Raw genomic sequence first — 6,545 nt, 5'->3', positions numbered from 1 at the left:
GTGTTGGCTTTGGGAATGACCAGTGAGATATACCTGCTGGAGCGCAGACTACGGGTGGGTGCTGCTATGGTGACCAATGAGCTAAGATAAGGCGGGGATTTGCCTAGCAGTGATTTATAGATGGCCTGGAGCCAGTGGGTTTGACGACGAACATGTAGTGAGGACCAGCCAACAAGAGCGTACAGGTCACAGTGGTGGGTAGCGTATGGGACTTTGGAGACAAAACGGATGGCACTGTGATAGACTACATCCAATTTGCTGAGTAGAGTGTTGGAGGCTATTTTGTAAATGACATCGCCGAAGTCAAGGATCGGTAGGATAGTCAGTTTTACGAGGGCATGTTTGGCAGCATGAGTGAAGGAGGCTTTGTTGCGAAATAGGAAGCCGATTCTAGATTTAACTTTGGATTGGAGATTCTTTATGTGAGTCTGGAAGGAGAGTTTACAGTCTAACCAGACACCTAGGTATTTGTAGTTGTCCACATACTCTAGGTCAGACCCGTCAAGAGTGGTGATTCTAGTCGGGTGGGCGGGTGCCAGCAGCGTTCGATTGAAAAGCATGCATTTAGTTTTACTAGTGTTTAAGAGCAGTTGGAGGCTACTGAAGGAGTGTTGTATGGCATTGAAGCTCGTTTGGAGGTTTGTTAACACAGTGTCCAATGAAGGGCCAGATGTATACAAAATGGTGTCGTCTGCGTAGAGGTGGATCTGAGAGTCACCAGCAGCAAGAGCGACATCATTGATATACACGGAGAAAAGTGTCGGCCCAAGAATTGAACCCTGTGGCACCCCCATAGAGACTGCCATAGGTCCAGACAACAGGCCCTCCGATTTGACACACTGAACTCTATCTGAGAAGTAGTTGGTGAACCAGGCAAGGCAGTCATTTGAGAAACCAAGGCTATTTAGTCTGCCAATAAGAATGCGGTGGTTGACAGAGTCGAAAGCCTTGGCCAGGTCGATGAAGACGGCTGCACAGTACTGTCTATTATCAATCGCGGTTATAATATCGTTTAGGACCTTGAGCGTGGCTGAAGTGCACCCATGACCAGCTCGGAAACCGGATTGCATAGCGGAGAAGGTACGGTGGTATTCGAAATGGTCGGTGATCTGTTTGTTAACTTGGCTTTCAAATACTTTCGAAAGGCAGGGCAGGATGGATATAGGTCTGTAGCAGTTTGGATCTAGAGTGTCACCCCCCTTTGAAGAGGCGGATGACCGCGGCAGCTTTCCAATCTCTGGGGATCTCAGACGTTATGAAAGAGAGGTTGAACAGACTAGTAATAGGGGGTTGCGACAATTTCGGCGGCTAGTTTTAGAAAGAAAGGGTCCAGATTGTCTAGCCCAGCTGATTTGTAGGGGTCCAGATTTTGCAGCTCTTTCAAAACGTCAGCTGTCTGAATTTGTGTGAAGGAGAAGCGGGGGGGCATGGGCAAGTTTCAGCGGAGGGTGCAGAGTTGGTGGCCGGGGTAGTGGTAGCCAGATGGAAAGCATGGCCAGCTGTAGCAAAATGCTTGTTGAAATTCTCGATTATTGTAGATTTATCGGTGGTGATAGTGTTTCCTAGCCTCAGTGCAGTGGGCAACTGGGAGGAAGTGCTCTTATTCTCCATGGACTTTACAGTGTCCCAAAACTTTTTGGAGTTAGTGCTACAGGATGCAAATTTCTGTTTGAAAAAGTTTGCCTTTGCTTTCCTGACTGCTTGTGTATATTGGTTCCTAACTTCCCTGAAAAGTTGCATATCGCGGGGGCTATTTGATGCTAATGCAGTACGCCACAGGATGTTTTTGTGCTGGTCAAGGGCAGTCAAGTCTGAGGAGAACCAGGGGCTATATCGGTTCTTAGTTCTGTATTTTTTGAATGGGGCATGTTTATTTAAGATTGAGAGGAAATTACTTTTAAGGAACAACCAGGCATCCTCTACTGACGGAATGAGATCTATATCCATCCAGGATACCTGGGACAGGTCAATTAGGAAGGCCTGCTCGCTAAAGTGTTTTAGGGAGCGTTTGACAGTGATGAGGGGTGGTCGTTTGATCGCGGACCCGTTACGGACGCAGGCAATAAGGCAGTGATCGCTGAGATCCTGGTTGAAGACAGCTGAGGTGTATTTAGAGGGTATGTTAGTCAGGATGATATCTATGAGGGTACCCATGTTTACGGATTTAGGGTTGTACCTGGTAGGTTCGTTGATAATTTGCGTGAGGTTGAGGGCATCTAGTTTGGATTGTAGGATGGCCGGGGTATTAAGCATATCCCAATTTAGGTCACCAAGCAGTACGAACTCTGAGGATAAATGGGGGCAATCAATTCACATATGGTGTCCAGGGCACATCTGGGGGGCTGAGGGGGGTCTGTAGCAAGCGGCAACAGTGAGAGACTTATTTCTGGAAAGGTGGATTTTTAGAAGTAGAAGCTCAAACTGTTTGGGCACAGACCTGGATAGTATGATAGAGCTCTGCAGGCTATCTCTACAGTAGATTGCAACTCCACCCCCTTTGGCAGTTCTATCTAGACGGAAAATGTTATAGTTGGGGATGGACATTTCAGAATTTTTGGTGGCCTTCCTGAGCCAGGATTCAGACACTGCTAGAACATCAGGGTTGGCGGAGTGTGCTAACGCAGTGAATAACTCAAACTTAGGAAGTAGACTTCTGATGTTTACGTGCAAGAAACCAAGACTTTTGCGATTACAGAAGTCAGCAAATGATAGCGCCTGGGGAGTAGGAGTGATACTGAGGGCTGCAGGGCCTGGGTTAGCCTCTACATCACCAGAGGAACAGAGGAGGACTAGAATAAGGATACGGCTAAAGGCTTTAAGAACTGGTCTTCTAGTGCGTTGGGTACATAGAATAAAGGGGGCAGATTTCCGGGTGTTGTAGAAAAGATTCAGGGCATTATGTACAGACAAGGATATGGAAGGATATGAGTAAAGTGGGGGTAAACCTAAGCGTTGGGTAACAATGAAAGAGATAGTATCACTAGAGGCACCAATTGAGTCGGTCTCTGCGTGTATGGGGGGTGGGACAAAGGAGCTATCTAAGGCAGGTTTAGCTGGGCTGGGGGATCTACAGTGAAATAGTACAATTAGAAATAACCGAAACAACAATAAGCTAACCATGTTTGGGCTGAGGCTAAACATAAACAGGATGTAGTACCGTAAAAAGGAACAGTCCAGCAGACATCAGCTGTATAGCTGAGTTATCATAAGGTCCGGTGAACAGCAATAGGATAGTTCGGAGGCTGCTAAAGCACTAGCAGGTAAGAGGCCACGGCTAGCGTGTGCTAGCGGGCCGGGGCTAGCAGATGGAATCTTCGTGGTCGACGTCGTCGTAACCACATCAGACGATTTCGTCGGCAGACCAGTCGTGTAGGATCGGCGGGGCTCCGTGTCAACACTGGGTGGTCCCGTCCGGTTGACAGAGAGGTAGATAGCCGGGAGATGGGCCTAGCTCAGGATGATTAGCCAGACCACAGCGTCCATTTAGTTGAAGCTAGCTGGTAGCGATGAATCCGGAGTTAAAGGTCCAGTGATTCAGTGATTCCGGCAGAAAAACTGATATGTTCTGGGTCGATAGCAGCTGTGCAGACTGGCCGAATATCCGGTGATTAATATCCAGTGATTAAATTCATCCCGCAGAAAAAAAATCCAATGTTCTGGGTGAAATACCGCTAACTGTGGCTAATAGCAAGTAGCTAGTTAGCTGGCTAGCTAGTTTCAGCTGGAGATTCTATATAAAAGGTAAGTCAATAATAGAATCCGTTCCACATTGAGTGAGGCGGGTTGCAGGAAAGTATATTTTGTAGAAGGATGAAAAGTCTGATAGGGAAATATGTACGAAAAATACAAAAAAACAGGGTATTTACAGGCTATTTACAGACACACGACAAAAACAGAACTGCACTACTTCGCCATCTTGATATTGATTACTGCATTGTTGGGTTTAAAGCTTGAAGAAAGGCATTTCACTATACTTGTGCACATGACACTAAAACTCGAAACACCTGTATTGTGTAATATTTGCCCATAATTCTTTTCAAAATTCTTCAAGCTCTGTTAAGGTGTTGGTGATCATAGCTAGACAGCAATTTTTAAGTCTTGCCATAGATTTTCATGCAGATTGAAGTCAAAACTGTAACTTGGCCAATCAGGAACATTCACTATCTTCTTGGTAAGCAACTCCAATGTAAATGTGGCCTTATGTTGTAGGTTATTGTCCTGCTGAAAAGTGAATTCCTCTCCCAGTTTCTGGTGTAAAGCAGACTGAAGCAGGTTTTCTTGCCTGTGCTTAGATCCATCCCATTTCTTTTTATTCCGAAAAACTCCCCAATCTTTGCTGATGTTAAGCATACCCATACCATGATGCAGCCACCACCATGCTTGAAAATAAGGAGGCAGTTACTCAGTGATGTGTTGGATTTGCCCCAAACATAAGGCTTTGCATTTAGGCCAAAAAGTGTATTCCTTTGCTGTGTTTCTTTTTTTCCAGTATTACTTTAGTGACTTGTTGCATACAGGATGCATGTTTTGTAATATTTTTTCCTGTATATTTGTATTCTTCTTTTCACTCTGTCATTTAGGTCATTATTGTGGAGTCACTACAATGTTGTTGATCCATCCTCAGTTTTCCCTCATCACAGCCATTGAACTCCATAGCTGTTTTAAAATCACCAATTGTGTCATCCTTGAGCAATTTCCTTCCTATCCTGCAGCAAAGTTCAGAAGGACAATTGCAGGGGGGCTTTCAACTTACTTAAGTTTTAATAGTGGAATGCACAAGGTGCAATTTTGAAATTGGGTAGTCACTTCAGTCATTGCATACCTTAGAGAGCTATTTATAATTTGTCAAAAACAAGCCCATGTCATCTAAAAAATTTTAGCTAGGTTTTTTTAGCCCATAGATTTTGTTGTAATTTTTGAGTCACTCAAATATCACATGAATACACATTAGACATGGCAAAATGTATAGAATTGCAAGAAAATGTGCATTTAAACTGCAAAATGTTATCTGCACCCCATGACAAAATGTGTGGAATTGCAGGAAATAAGCTTTAAAACTGCAACATTTTCTCTCTGCCAACAAGAGGGGTGTGAACAGTTTGTGTCATGAACATTGCTTGTGTCCATAGAAATAGACGTGGCGGTGCGGGGTGGGGGGGCCTGAGTGAAAAGGTTTGGGAACCCCTGGTTTAATACATCATCCACAGTATAATTATTAACTTGACCATGCTTAAAGAGATATTCAATGTCTGATTTGTTATTGTTACCCATCTACCAATTACTGCCCTTCTTTATGAGGCTTTTGAAAAGCCCCCTGGTCTTTGTAGTTGAATCTGTGCTTGAAATTCAATACTTGACTGAGGGACCTTACAGATGTTGTATATATGGGGGACAGAGGAAGGGGTAGTCATTCAAAAATCATGTCAACCGCTATTATTTCACACAGAGTGAGTCCATGTGACTAATTATGTGATTTTTACTCCTGAACTAATTTAGGCTTGCCTAAACAAAAGGGGTGAATACTATATTTTAGTAATTACATTTTTGTTAATTTGTTAACATTTGTATAATTTTCTTTTCACTTTGACATTTTGGAGTATTTTGTGTAGATCAATAAGAAAAAATCACAAATAAATGTATTTTAATCCAAGGGGGGTGAATACTTATGATACCCACTGTATATTGTGCACAATAGATATTCTTAATCTGTTACAGTGTCCACATCTAGAATCTCTCTGATGTCACCCTTCCATCACCAAACTTTTGGCAAAGAAATTGCTTCATATCATTGCATCATTTGGTATGAGAGAAAAACTGAATAAAGCCTTTTTACACGTGAGTGAAAATAGAGGAAATATTATTTCATAATTGACGATTTTAATCTGCTAATACTTTGTTATAATGTATTAATAATAATGTATTAATAATGTCATAATCACAATGTCTTGTCATGTACAGTAATGTGTATAATGAAACTATCACATTTAACAATAACATAAAAACTAAGAAGCAAGCATGTCACATTGAAATGCTATTTGGCTGCAGTGTAAAATACTTAAGTAAAAATACTTTAAAGTACTACTTAAGTAGTTTTTTGGGGTATCTGTACTTTACTATTTCTATTTTTGACAACTTTTACTTCACTACATTTCCTAGAGAAAATAATGTATTTTTTACTCCATACATTTTCCCTGACATCCAAAAGTACTCGTTACATTTTGAATGCTTAGCAGGACAGGAAAATAGTCCAATTCACGCAACTTATCAAGAGAACATCCCTGGTCATTCCTACTGCCTCTGATCTGGCGGACTCACTAAACATGAATGCTTCGTTTGTAAATTATGTCTGAGTTTTGGAGAGTGCCCCTGGCTATCCATAAATTAAAAAAAAGTCATTTTCTATGAAGGTATCTTTTACTCAAGTATGACATTTGGGTACTTTTTCCACCACTGGTATTTGGTGCATCAATTGTGACAGCCTTCATTGAACCGCCCTTCGAGTCTCTCGTCAACTGAAATGATTACTAGCAGGGAGGCGGAGCCAA

This window comes from Coregonus clupeaformis, chromosome 20 (genome assembly GCF_020615455.1).
Source record: "Coregonus clupeaformis isolate EN_2021a chromosome 20, ASM2061545v1, whole genome shotgun sequence".
Lineage (NCBI taxonomy): Eukaryota > Metazoa > Chordata > Actinopteri > Salmoniformes > Salmonidae > Coregonus > Coregonus clupeaformis.
Note: the sequence above shows the minus strand (reverse complement) of the source record.